The sequence below is a fragment of the Schistocerca piceifrons genome, chromosome 5, assembly GCF_021461385.2.
Source record: "Schistocerca piceifrons isolate TAMUIC-IGC-003096 chromosome 5, iqSchPice1.1, whole genome shotgun sequence".
In the NCBI taxonomy this organism is placed as follows: Eukaryota; Metazoa; Arthropoda; class Insecta; order Orthoptera; family Acrididae; genus Schistocerca; species Schistocerca piceifrons.
Window position 1 is genome coordinate 419890276 of NC_060142.1, and position 14376 is coordinate 419904651.

Consider the following 14376-nt stretch of genomic DNA (forward strand, 5'->3'; position numbering starts at 1 on the left):
CACGAGGTAGGCAGCAGAACTTCTGGTAAGTCTGGAAGGTAGGAGACGAGGTACTGCCTTTGAGGGCGGGTCGTGAGTCGTGCTGGGCAAGCTTAACCGGTAGAAAACTTGCTAGCGAAAGGCAAACGTCCCAGTTTTAAGATCCGGTCTCGAAGACAATTTTAATTTGCCAGGAAGTTTCAAATTAGCACACACTCCGCTGCAGAGTGGCTATTCGTTAGGGACCTCTACCACACAGTTACCAGGAGCCACCACCACTGCGAAGCAAACCACTGGCCGTTAGTGAGATGACATATGTCAAAGGTATCTGTATTATCACTGTATTATCATCATATGCTTTAATTTTTGTGCTTCTCTTATTTGTAAATCAAAGTCTATAGAACGGTGAGTTGGTCCCTGTCAGACCATCCCCAGTAGGAGATTATAAATAACAAACAAAAATTTAAAAAATATCCCAAATACGAGTAGCACTCGCCCACTGAGGCTTCCATACAAACATAATTATGTATATATACAGTTCATCCACCCTGGGAATCGAGAATCTCGACGGGTTTTGCCTGTTATCACGTCGATACTGGCAAGATATCGATCCCAGGAATTTTAAGACAGTATCAAAAATCTGCAATAGTTTCTCAGACTAGCCCGGACTTTCAAGAAGAAGCGAGCAGGCGACTTCAGTGTATATATGGTTCAAAAGGCTCTGGACACTATGGGACTTAATATCTGAGGTCATTAATCCCCTACACTTAGAACTACTTAAACCTAACTAACCTAAGGACATCACACACATCCATGCCCGAGGCAGGATTCGAACCTGCGACCATAGTAGCAGCGCGGTTCCTGACTGAAGCATCTAAAACTGCTCGGCCACCGCGGCCGGCTTCAGTGTATACAGGGTGGGCCACCGCGGCCGGCTTCAGTGTATACAGGGTGGTCCATTGATAGTGACCGGGCCAAATATCTCACGAAATGAGCATCAAACGAAAAAACTACAAAGAAAGAAACTCGTCTAGCTTGAAGGGGGAAATCAGATGGCGCTATGGTTGGACCGCTAGATGGCGCTGCCATAGGTCAAACGGATAAAAAATGTCAAAAATATTTGTTCAAGTTATATAATTATAAATTAATTTTCGGATTGTTTTCCTTTACCTGTACTGTTAAACCTTGGTTCTTAGCGACATCACACACATCCATGCCCGAGGCAGGATTCGACCATGCGACCGTAGCGGTGCCGCGGTTCCAGACTGTAGCGCCTAGAACCGCTCGGTCACCACGCCCGACAAGTGTGTTTCCTAACGGCGTACGGCAATTACTGTGATAATGCCACTTGGAAAGCCTCTTTCGAGTGAAGAGCAAGCAAGTATTAAGGCTTTCAAAGAAATGGGCCCTTCTAATCGCCAGACTGCTATGAAATTCGGGAGTTCCGGTTGTGTTATTGATAATTGTGTCAGACTGGGTATACAGTATGGCAAAAAATGCCAAATACGCCAGGACACGAAAATTGTCAGCATCAGATACGCGTTTGCTTCTCCGTGAACCAAAAGTCGGCAGCTTTTGTCCCTCTCGAATTGTGGCTGATCTGCAGTTATCAGTCACTTCCAGACGCGCTGCACAAATCTTGAGCTCAGACGTGAATCTCGCACTCAAGAAACGACTCCACAAGCCACTTTAAACAATACGAATAAGGAGGCTCGACTGAAATTTGCTGAAGAACATAGGTCGTGGACCGGCAGAATTTAACAAATTAAATTTTAGTGATGAGAAAAAAATTTAATTTGGATGGGCCAGATGGTTTTCAGTATTACTGACATGATATCAGTACAAGAGAACACGTTCTGATCCGTAGAGACTTTGGCGGTGGCAGTGTTATCATCTGGGCAGCATTTTGTGCTAAAGCCACGTCCAACACAGCATGGCTGCTACCCAAAATGAAGTCCGATGGTTAAACGGGAATGCTAGAAATTGAATTGGTTCACATGTATGAGAAATTTAATGATGATAATTTACTATTCCAACACAATAACAGGTCTGCCAAGACAAAGGTGTGGTTTCAAGATAAAGGAATTCCACTTCAGAGCTGGGTATCGAGAAGTCCGTGTTTAAATCAAATGGAGAATTTATGGCGGATCTTAGCACGACGTATCTATCGCAGTGGATGACTGTCTGGGATTATGGCCGAGCTGAAAACTGCAATTAGAATGGAATGGACCTCAGTCTTGGGGGAGGGGATCACTGCCCTTATCCAATCAATGTCTGGACTAAATATTAGGTCATAGTTGTGATCCATTTTCTGTATTCTTTGGGTTATTGTGACAACAATTCACAATTGCCTTTGTATCAATTCCCTCATCTAAGATTGTCCTGTTTCTTTAAACTTGATAAGTATTAATGCTAATGGTAAAATGAGAATGTATTTTGTTTTGCATTTTGTAAACTGTCCGGGAAAAATGCGTGCAACACCAAATAATTAAATTATATAAATGTCCCATTTCTCTTTGGCGAGGTTACTCTCTGGACCCAATCAAGATACTCGCAATTTGACAGTAGGCTAGAGATAAACTAGTTATTTCTTACTAATGTCAATAATAAACATGTTTTGTATTCCTTGATGCCCAAAGACGAACAACAGTGGTTATCTACGAGTACCATATAAATTTATGTTATAAAACTAGTAAGAAATAAATATTGTGACTGGCTGAAATACATACACTACTGGCCATTAAAATTGCTACACCAAGAAGAAGTGCAGATGATAAACGGGTATTCATCGGACAAATATATTATACTAGGACTGACATGTGATTACATTTTCACGCAATTTGCGTGCATAGATCCTAAGAAATCAGTACCCAGAACAACCACCTCTGGCCATAATAACGGTCTTGATACGCCTGGGCATTGAGTCGATGACGAATACGCGCTTCCAATGTGCGTTCACCGCGATGTCACGAAGCACGGATGCGACCATTACGATGCTGTAAACAGAACCTGGAATCATCCGAAAAAATGACATTTTGCCATTCGTGTACCCAGGTTCGTCGATGAGTATACCATCGCAGGCGCTCCTGTCTGTGATGCAGCGTCAAGGGTAACCGCAGCCATGGTCTCCGAGCTGATAGTCCATGCTGTTGCAAACATCGTCGAACTGTTCGTGCAGATGGTTGTTGTCTTGCAAACGTCCCCATCTGTTGACTCAGGGATCGAGACGTGACTGCACGATCTGTTACAGCCATGCGGATAAGATGCCTCTCATTTCGACTGCTAGTGATACGAGGCCGTTAGGATCCAGCACGGCGTTCCGTATTACCCTCCTGAACCCACCGATTCCATATTCTGCTAACAGTCATTGGATCTTGACCAACGCGAGCAGCAATGTCGCGATACGATAAACCGCAATCGCGATAGGCTACAATCCGACCTTTGATAAAATTAGAAACGTAATGGTACGCATTTCTCCTCCTTACACGAGGCATCACAACAACGTTTCACCAGGCAACACCGGTCAACTGCAGTTTGTGTATGAGAAATCGGTTGGTAACTTTCCTCATGTCAGCACGTTGTAGGTGTCGCCAACGGCGCCAACATTGTGTGAATGCTCTGAATAGCTAATCATTTGCATATCACAGTACCTTCTTCCTGTCGGTTAAATTTCGCGTCTATAGCACGTCATCTTCGTGGTGTAGCAATTTTAATGGCCAGTAATGCACTCTGACCAGTCAGAATATTATGCTCTCCGACCTGTTATTGACATAAACCCGTCCAGGCGATAGCAGCGTCACCTGGCGACGAATGACTGCTAATCAGACACACGAACGCAGTGAGCGTGCTGTACGTGTGTTGAATGGGGAAAGCGCGCGATCTGTCTGAGTTTGACCGAGGGCGGATTGTGACGGCACGGAGGCTCGGCACGAGCATTTCGGAAACTGCACGACTTGCCGTATGTTCGAGGACTGCTGCGGTGAGTGCCTTCAACTCGTGGCGAAACCTAGTTGAAACCACGTCCAGACGTCGTCGAGTCGGGCGGCCACCCCTCATTACAGTTGTCGGACGTGTTAGGCTGGGCAGACTGGTGCAACAGGACAGGCGGCAAACTGTGGCGGAACCAACGCCAGACTTTAATACTGGGCAGAGTACAATAGCGTCTGAAGACACAGTGCACTGAACACTCCTAATGATGGGCTTCAGCAGCCGCCGACCCACGCATATGCCAATGTTAACACCATGGCATCGGCAACTACGACTGAAATGGGCGCGTGATCATAGGTATTGAATGTCGTCGCAGTGACAGAGCGTTGAATCGTCTGATGAATCCTTATACCTTCTTCATCATGCCCGTCGTCGACGGGAACGGCTTCTTGACAACTACACTGCGGGGCCGGCCGGAGTGGCCGTGCGGTTCTAGGCGCTACAGTTTGGAGCCGCGAGACCGCTATGGTCGCAGGTTCGAATCCTGCTTCGGGCATGGATGTGTGTGATGTCCTTAGGTTAGTTAGGTTTAAGTAGTTCTAAGTTCCAGGGGACTGACTACCTCAGAAGTTGAGTCCCATAGTGCTCAGAGCCATTTGAACCATTTTATTTAAACTGCGGGAAAGAGACAAGCTGGCGGTGCCTCCCTTATGCTCTGGGAACATTCACGTGGCGTCTGTGGGATCAGTGGAGCTCGTGTAAGGTACGGCCAAGGAGTGTCGTACACTGGTTGCAGACTACAAGCACTCCTTTATGACGATCATGTTTCTCAAAGGCAGTGGCATTTTTCAACAAGATAATGCGTCATATCAAAAGCCAGGAATATGATGGAGTGGTTCAAGGAACACAGTGGCGAGATCCAATTGATGTGCTTGCTCCCCAACCCGCCAGATCTGAACCAGATCGAAAAAATCTGAGATGTGATTAGACGTGGCGTCAGAACTCATCGTCCCCTCCACGGATATTACGGGAATTAGGTAACTTGTGTGTGCGACCTACCAAGGCGTCATTACTTCCATACGACGACGCATCGCTGCCGTTATCCGTGCCAAAGGTGCACATACTGGCTGTTAGGTAGATGGTCATAATGGAAATTTGTGGTAAGGACTATGGGATCTAAGTGCACAGGTCATCGGTCCCTAGGCTTACACCCTAATTAATCTAACTTAACCTAACTTACGCTGAGGACAACACGCACATCCATGCCCGAGGGAGGACTCAAACCTCCGACAGGGGGATCCGCGCGATCCGTGACAAGACGCCCTAGACCGCGTGGTTACCCCCCGCGGCATGTCATAATGTTCTGGCTGATCAGTGTACGTATAACCTTTATTTTAACACATCGGGGAAAACCAAGCAGTAACATGGGAAATGATTATTGCTGAGATGTCTTCAAGAGCTATGTGAAAAGCGCAGTGAATTGTTGGTGATGAAGCTTTAAAATCATAATTCCTATTAAATCCATATTGGTTTCATCTTGTCTCCGTAGCTGAGAGGTCACAGTGATACTGTGCCATGCTGAGGATCGGAGTTCAATTCATGGTATCCTTAAGAATTTTTCCTTGTAGGAGGTCTAGAATCTGAAACAGTCGGCTTTTCCGAAGTTAGAATGAATATCCGCGTAAACTGTAACTATTTTTCATACGATCCTCTCTCCGTCGGTTTCTTTGGATGCCTCTATCATCTTTTCTTATTTAGTCTATTTGCACTTCCTATTAATTTTATTCCTAAGCAATTTATACTGCTGGCTCTCTGTATGATTCTCACAGATCTTACATTTCCTGCTTTCGCCAATGGACTGGAACATTTTCCTTTCGCCAATGGACTGGATCATTTTCTGAATGGTCCGTAAGTTCTGATTTACCTGACGTGCCCTGTTCCAGCTTGATTATTCCCTTCTTTAATACATTCCACTCGACCTCTGCTGACTCTTTCAGATATTGTTAATCACTATGGAGAATTTAAACATCAATTCGTTCTGCCAGTGTTCATCATATACTCCTTTCCTCCAGTCTATCGTATTTCAGGGTAACTTTCATCACTACAGGATTACGATCTCGGTCCATGTCTGCAACTCGGTGATGTTTTCAGTCAACTGTTTCATTTATAAAATATTGTCAGACTATGGCGTTGTAACGACAGAATCATGAAAGGCTGCCGGAAGAAAAAAATCACCCAAGTATGAATATTAGCTCAAGTCTTGTAACTTAGACAGAGCTGCACAACTCAAGCCGCTTTCGTCAGTCCATTAAGGGGTCATACCCGTTAAGAAACCGCTGATTTCATGCTCGCTGATTGCGAATCGGAGGTAAAACACGATGTAGTCACATATCATGTATAAGCAAATAGCCTCCAACGCCATACACGGAGGCCTGTAAATTCCAAGCAAGGCAGAGTTCGGGAGTGCTAAAGATCCAGCGACAGCAGCCTCGGATATACGAGCCTACAGCAGATGCTACGTTTAAGTGAGCAGTTCGACTCAGTTAACTAAGAGGGACTTCATAAGCTTGCCTAAAGCGTACCTCGGGACTAGGGTTATTAGTTTTCATCGTACATTTCTCTACATGTAGCTGTGTCTGTACGTCACTTACACTATGAGGAGTACTTGAAACTAAGGGTTCGATTAGAACAATAGAATCTGGTAACCTCATGGTTCGTGGTCTGTAATACCTGTGTACTGTGTATACGCGAATCTTAATCTAATTATAGACGGGGTGGCCATTTGTTCCGGTAACTGGTTGTAAGCCTCATATATGTTCTACACTTTGTAAGCCTCATATATGTTCTGCACTTACTGAAACTACAAATTAGTGTCTGTGCTCTTCTGCATGTTCCTTGCTAACACGTGACCGGTAAGCCAACTCTGAGTCTCATTTCCCCTATCATCATCATATCGCCTCCTTAGCCTAACATCCAACCATCCTGGACTGTCTCCAACCATAGAGACCTGACAATTCTCAGATTGACACCGCCGCTGTTTCACTCTCGTAAGCAGTCGCTTACGTACCCATAAACGGAAGACCAAAAATCCAACTTCGTCTCCGATCTGAGAGTGAGCATCTGAATTAAGTATGTCACGACCCGTCGACAGTGAATTCATATGGATATCTTCTTGTGGTTACCCGTCTTTCACAAGTACATCATGTTCTTTCGTCGTTTTCGAAGATGGTGTTCGCTAAAACGAGACGATATCTCTCGCAGATCTCTAAAGCCTAGCCCTCACTCATTTATTCCCCCATTCCATCTCTGCAGCAAATTTGAAGTTTTCTTCCTCACTACGGCATTCAAATAATCTACAGCTATCAAACTTTTTTCGCCTTTTACATCCTTTCACCTCCTATATTTTCTCATACGCTGAAGTGAGCATGTAAACCTGTACAATGGCGGTTCGCGTTAACTTTCAATTTACTTCTCGGAAGAACAATTCTTTCAATAAATTGCTCACTGTTACGTACACTCCCATAAACAATAATACCAATACTTAATACACTTTTCACGGTTACTGTTGTTATTAATCTGCAGTCATGTGACCAGAAATCGTCTCATCACCTGGAGACATTGTCTAACAAGCCTGTGATTGCCTGGTGCCCCCGGAAACAATTAGAGCTGTGCCTGTTTTGCATGCTACCTGTGGACGAATATTCCAGTAATCAAGTTTTCTGTTTATCAGTTTAATAAGTGGTAACAGGTTTCTGCCAAAGAGTTCTGTAAAATAATAACTGATTTCGGCATTTTCTAATATCAAAATATTCCGTCAGTGCCCACGCTCAACCCCTTCAAGTCTCTCAGCCTGTCTCACGTTTGCTCATTTTGTCAATGTGATAGGTACGACTTCAAGCCACTGCTAAAGTCTTCCTCGTAAGTAGTTACAGACAAAATTTAATATCATATTTCTACGATATCATAAACACAAACACATCTGCTTAAGACCTTGAAAATAACAGTTGGTCGACTACCAAAGAACTTCGATTGAAAATGATTTTTTAGCACCGTCGTTGTTGATTCTTGACTCACTCTCTACTGTAGACACGCTCCTTGGTGTCTGTCCATAGTCCATACGTGAACACAATAGGGTCGTAAATAACTCATTACGTCAGAAAGTAAACGGAAGATCAGCGTCCGGGATATCACGTTCCCGCAACGCTGTTGAACTCAAGCTATCGTCCCATCACCTCTGAAATTCTATTAACGTGCACCTACTTCCTCGCCATGTTCTAATTAGCTTGCACGTTAGTTTCGACACATTTATCATCCACATCGTAAGCCAAAAAGAACTGCGACTGTTACACAGCTCCACCAAAAAGGCGTATTTACTTTGTGAGACCCGAAGAGGGAGCGCAGGTGATAAGATCAAAAGGTAAACACCTAAGTAATTACGGGAGCTCCTTCCTGGTATTGATGGGCGAGGGCCTCTCCAGTGAACACCCATCACTCACACGGCTGTAACCGCACGTAAAAACAATAAACATGGTTAAGGAAGCGGGCAGTGACTGACGAGCGTCTATCGAAACTTATTAAGACAGCTGTTCTGAACTGGCTAACACGACAGCCCAGCTGCCCGTCATTTTGCTCATTTCTCTGAAACCAGTTCAGGTGGTAGTGCACCTGCGCACTGTCTTTCCGTACACGTAGGAATGTTCTGCAGAATAATATAACTAAACGGTGCTACGGATAAGTCGCCACAGAGTCTAATGTGTAATGGAGCAATTAAATTCTGCAATTTAGTTGCAAATTTACTGACAGTTTTCATCGCATTCATCACGTTTTATGACCAGTTGCAGCTGCTAGTTCACCATCTGCAATCCATTTCCAAACTGGTTACATATTGCACCGTGCCAATTCGTTTCACTTAGCTAGTATCGTCATTACCTCATGCAGCATTCAATTAAAAGCCGAAACCGGTAATGAAAAGCTATTATTGCAATTAAAACGAAACAATACAGTGCATGTTGCATCGTTCGTCATTTGAAAACTTTTTCTTTTAGTCGCTATTACAGCACCGTGAATCTGTCACAAAAATTAGTTACGACACAGAAATTTTCCATCTCGAAATGGTGTGTTTATTAAAATACCATGCACTTCAGGCTGTTGGTTGTATCTTTCGATGCCAAATCATTGAAAATACAAGTTTATGTGGCGACTTTGAGTATTTCAATTGGAATTACGAACACACTGAATTACCTACGCTACTTTAATCAGACATTGGATATTATACGCTAAATTACTTACGCCTTCTCCTTACAGTCAGCTTCACAAACCACTATAATGCTACCACTTAAAAAGGCATATCACTTTGTAATTAATTAGAGACTGACACGTGTGTGTAACACCATGATACTAATGAAAGATTTATGTTTGCTGCGTATCAGCGATTGTAAGCTACACATCGCCAAAGTAAAGACTTGCACCAGGCGACCGGTCCACCCGACGGGAGACCATAGCCACACGCACGTTTACATTTACGTCTCGTTGACATCTTATTATATTTCTTATGTACTTTCAGCAATGAAAACAGTACTTCAATAAAATTGGTTAAAATTATGTTGGGTCTGAAACATGACCAATTCGTAGAAATTCCGATTAACATGAAAAAGCTTTGCTTCATGTCTAGAAAACAGGAATTTAACTTTATTAATTTGGTAAATCAAATACAGACTGGAACACTACATGTTACACTTTAAAAAGTGCGCTGTGAATAGCTGCGAACAACAAAAACAAGAGCTTATTGGTCCGTAACGTTAATTTGTAGTAGAAATATCAGCAACTTATTAGAGCCTTCGTTTATAAATGTATCACTTAAACATGGTTTGAGGATGAGAGCATGGGACTCGTAGTGCCAAAGAAATAATACGTTTGTGATTAAAATATATCCTTTCAGTATAATTATTTTTCCAGCGCCTGACCGTATAATGACGTGAAATGGAACCTGTTTATACCGCTGGACTTCCTTTCTCTGGCTAAAGACCTATTTCATACGTTATAGACAAAACAGTAGATTCTAGGTGGTGTAATGCCACAGTTTCATACCCTGGAAAATTTGAACACAGAAGCCAACAGCAATAGAAAATATATCAAAAGTATACAGAGAAATTTTGATGCCTTTTCCCTCACACCAAAAACAAGGAGAAAATAGGCACAAATTTATTGTATGATCGACGGTTGCACCATTTTGAAAAATCTTCAAATAGTGCTGAATCGTTTCACTGAATCTTAAGAAGCGTTGTTTAAGTGAACTGGTTCCTGAATACAAGGGGAAATCTTGACAAATTTATCACTTTTCTAGATAGTGTAGCTCAAAGAATGAGATCTGAAAGCCCATGTAATGCTTACTATTTTAACAGAACTTTTGGGAACAATTTGATGTATGAACAAGAGCTTTTGGTCTCACACTTTTTTCTGATTTGTATTTTGTGTTGTAAGTGAAATAAAGTATATTAATTATTTATGTACATCATAGCTACACATATCTTGAAACAAAAACAAAGTAGAAGTTGATATTTTTCTTAAAGTTCTTTGCACTATCATGTTTAAAGCATACTTTTAGAAAGATAATACTATTATAAATTATGGTTCAAAGAACTTTTAATAATGATTATCAGAATTGGAACTAATTAACTCACAGTTTTTCTTTAAAAAGCCATTAATTTCCAAATTTAAGTCATAAGATAGTCTCATTTTCAGTTGAGTATGTTTTAAGGCAATATATGAAATTTCGGTCGTATGTTTTTAATACTCTTTAATCAGTGAGTACTAGCACGTCAAGAAAGTAAACTTCCAGGAAGTTAAAGTTAATATTTGTTTCTCTACCTACCCTGTATAACACGAATGCATCCCAGGTCCATGTTTTGCTCGTTTCCGGTGTTTTTTTTTTCTCCTCCATTTCCTTTTTCAGACTTCTTCTTTGGTGGCTTCCAACACTGATTTCTCTGTTAGAAGACTTCCCTGCGGTCAATGGCATTTAAAGTTCTTTGCATATTTAGTCTACCAGGCACTCTTATCGATCCCGTAGTATTAAACCTGGTTACTGCCATTAACGAAACATAGCAAAGCATCCAGCACACCAATTTTTAAAAATGTTCAAAGGTGTGTGAAAGCTTATGGGACTTAACTACTAAGGTCATCAGTCCCTAAGCTTACACACCACTTAACCTAAATTATCCTAAGGACAAACACACACACCCATGCCCGAGGGAGGACTCGAACCTTCGCCGGACCAGCCGCACAGTCCATGACTGCAGCGCCCTAGACCGCTCGGCTAATCCCGCGCGGCCCAATTTTCATAGTACTTACTCCTACGAGAGCAGTTTTCGTTGTCTGTTCCCATACAGTTTTTAAAACTCTCATTTGGGCTTTGAGTAATACCATGTAATTATTTATGTAATAATCATGCCATCAAGACGTCGAGACACATAGTCAGTCATAAAAAAACAAAAGAGTGAGAACAAAAGTCTGTCTTTAACACAGCTGTCTGTGTGACATAGAGGCGTTGTCATGTGTGCAGGCGCTTTTAAATTCCTTTAATTTTGGGCCTTTCTTCGATACAGTTTTCTTAAAGGACAATTTTTCTTATTCAGTGAGTACAGATAATTTTTAAGACAAAAATTAGGATTAGATTTTTTGACTCATTACATGTACTAGACGTCTTAAGTATCTCAGAATCTGGAAAGCGCCTTGCGTAAACTAATCTTTTGAAGTGTATCCGCAGATAAAATCAAAAACTAAATTAGGGATCATGGAGCATGGAGATACTACTCAAATAGTTACCATTCTTATAGATATTGCCTAGTTCGTCTCGACCGAAGTGGTTAAGATGTGCTGCTAACCTGTCATGCACAAAGGAAATGGTTCTGTGTGGGATGCAATTTTGCGTTGATCTTAAATTGATGCTGATAGAATACGGCCATGATTATTATATCAGTCCAATAATACTCAACGTAAAATTTTTGCGATAGGAAAATAAGCATTATCGTACACATTTTTTTAACTTGTGAGGTTTACATTATTTTTGTGTGAGAAACTTATCACCAAAGTTACATTCTATACAAAGTGACTCCTGCATGACGATAGATCTAAAACTGAAAGGCGAGCCAACGTAAAGTTAAAATTTGATTTTTACTTTGAGCCATATTCTTACTAACCAGGAGGAAAATTAGTTTGTTTCCCTGATCGTACGTATTTAGAAACTGTTGAAAAGCAATAACGTTTTAAACACATGGATATGAACTCAACATGTTTCGTTGAAAGTGAAATTACAGCTGGCGTTCGAGAGAAAGTATAAACGTAATGAGGCACCTCTGTATACGTTTGTGTCTGAACAACAGACGCAACAAGTTAGCGGAAGCATCGTGACCTCCTTTCTGTCGCACTCCGCTTGTGATGGGGACTCTGTCAAAATAATTGCGCGTAATACTCCTGCTATGAGTGGAAAATTATTGTCGGGGCCCTTTTTGTGAGCCATTCATAAGGATAATTGGAGGCATAGGTCACGGAACCTGTACGTGGACTTTTATTAAGTAATTTTGAAATGGATACTTTCACTGCACTTGAACTTGGCAATTAGGGAACACAAATGAGACAATTATTATGAATTTCATAAACTAGGATGAGATGTTAGGAATAGGGGGAAAGAAACAGTTTTAGAGCATAGCACAGAAAACCTGGCGCCACTTCTGTAACAGAAACAGTACATAAAATTCAATATTTTGCACTGTTTCCGAGTTAATTAGCACTGAAGTTAGCCAGTCATGCAGTTGCGCGCGCAAACTAAAGCGACCCGCCTGATACAGGGTGACAAGTACTGAATTATATGAAATAAAATCGTCATAACTTCTGAACGGTTTGCGTTAGGACGATCAAACAGCACGATTGGCCGCGGAGCATGATGGCAATTAGTATGCGCATGCGTTTTTGGTTTAGCGACGAAACCCACTTTCATTCGGATGTGTTCGTCAGTAAGCAAAATTGGTGCATTTGGGGGACTAAGAATCCGCACTTCCGCGCGATATTCCTTGATGACAAGGTGACTATCGAACGGTAAGTGAAGGTTTTGGAAGATGATTTCATTCCCATTATCCAGAGTGAACCTGAGTAAGGTGTGATTCATGTAAGACGGAGCTCGACTCAATCGAAACAGGACAATGTTTTATGTCCTGGAGGAGCACCTTGGGGACCGCATTCTGTTCTCGGGTACCCAGCGGCCACTGGCATGTGTCTCTATTGGCCACGATATTCTCCGATCTGAAAACATGCGACTCCTTTTTGTGGGATTGCATTAAAGACAAGGTGTACAGCAATAACCGCAAAATCATTGCTGAGCTGAAAACAGCCATTCTGGAGGTTATAGACAGCATCGATGTCCCGACACTTCAGCGGATCGTGCAGAATTTCGCTATTCGTCTGCGTCACATCATCGCCAATGATGACAGGCATATCGAGCATGTCATAACGTAAATCCGAATATCTGTAGTGACTTTTACATGTTGAATAAAGTGTGTGCACGCTGTAGTTTATAACTAATTTACGTTTATTTCATATTGTTCAATAATTGTCACCCTGAACAATTACTGTCATTTGTTCTCAAAGCTTAGATGATGGCGCACGAGACTGCTCAGTCTCTGGCTCGGCTTCGATCCTTACCACCGACTCAAGTCCAATTTTTGTACCACTCTTTCCTTCGGTTTTAGGAAACCAAACGAAGAACGCGTTTGGCCATAGCGTCTCTGGTGGGCCACTTGTATGTGCGCGCGCACAATCGTCTGATTAAGTTGTAAGATGGCTACAATTCCGCACCTTACAAGCACACATCTACGTACTTTGCCGTGATTTACAACCGGAATTAGGTATCATCTGGTAGGTTGTACATTGTATACAGGGTGTTACAAAAAGATACGGCCAAACTTTCAGGAAACATTCCTCATACACAAATAAAGAAAAGATGTTATGTGGACATGTGTCCGGAAACGCTTAATTTCCATGTTAGAACTCATTTTAGTTTCGTCAGTATGTACTGTACTTCCTCGATTAACCGCCAGTTGGCCCAATTGAAGGAAGGTAATGTTGACTTTGGTGCTTGTGTTGACATGCGACTCATTGCTCTACAGTACTAGCATCAAGCACATCAGTACGTAGCATCAACAGGTTAGTATTCATCACGAACGTGGTTTTGCAGTCAGTGCAATGTTTAAAAAAGCGGAGTTGGCAGATGCCCATTTGATGTATGGATTAGCACGGGGCAACAGCCGTGGCGCGGTACGTTTGTATCGAGACAGATTTCCAGAACGAAGGTGTCTCGACAGGAAGACGTTCGAAGCAATTGATCGGCGTCTTAGGGAGCACGGAACATTCCAGCCTATGACTCGCGACTGGGGAAGACCTAGAACGACGAGGATACCTCCAATGGACGAGGCAATT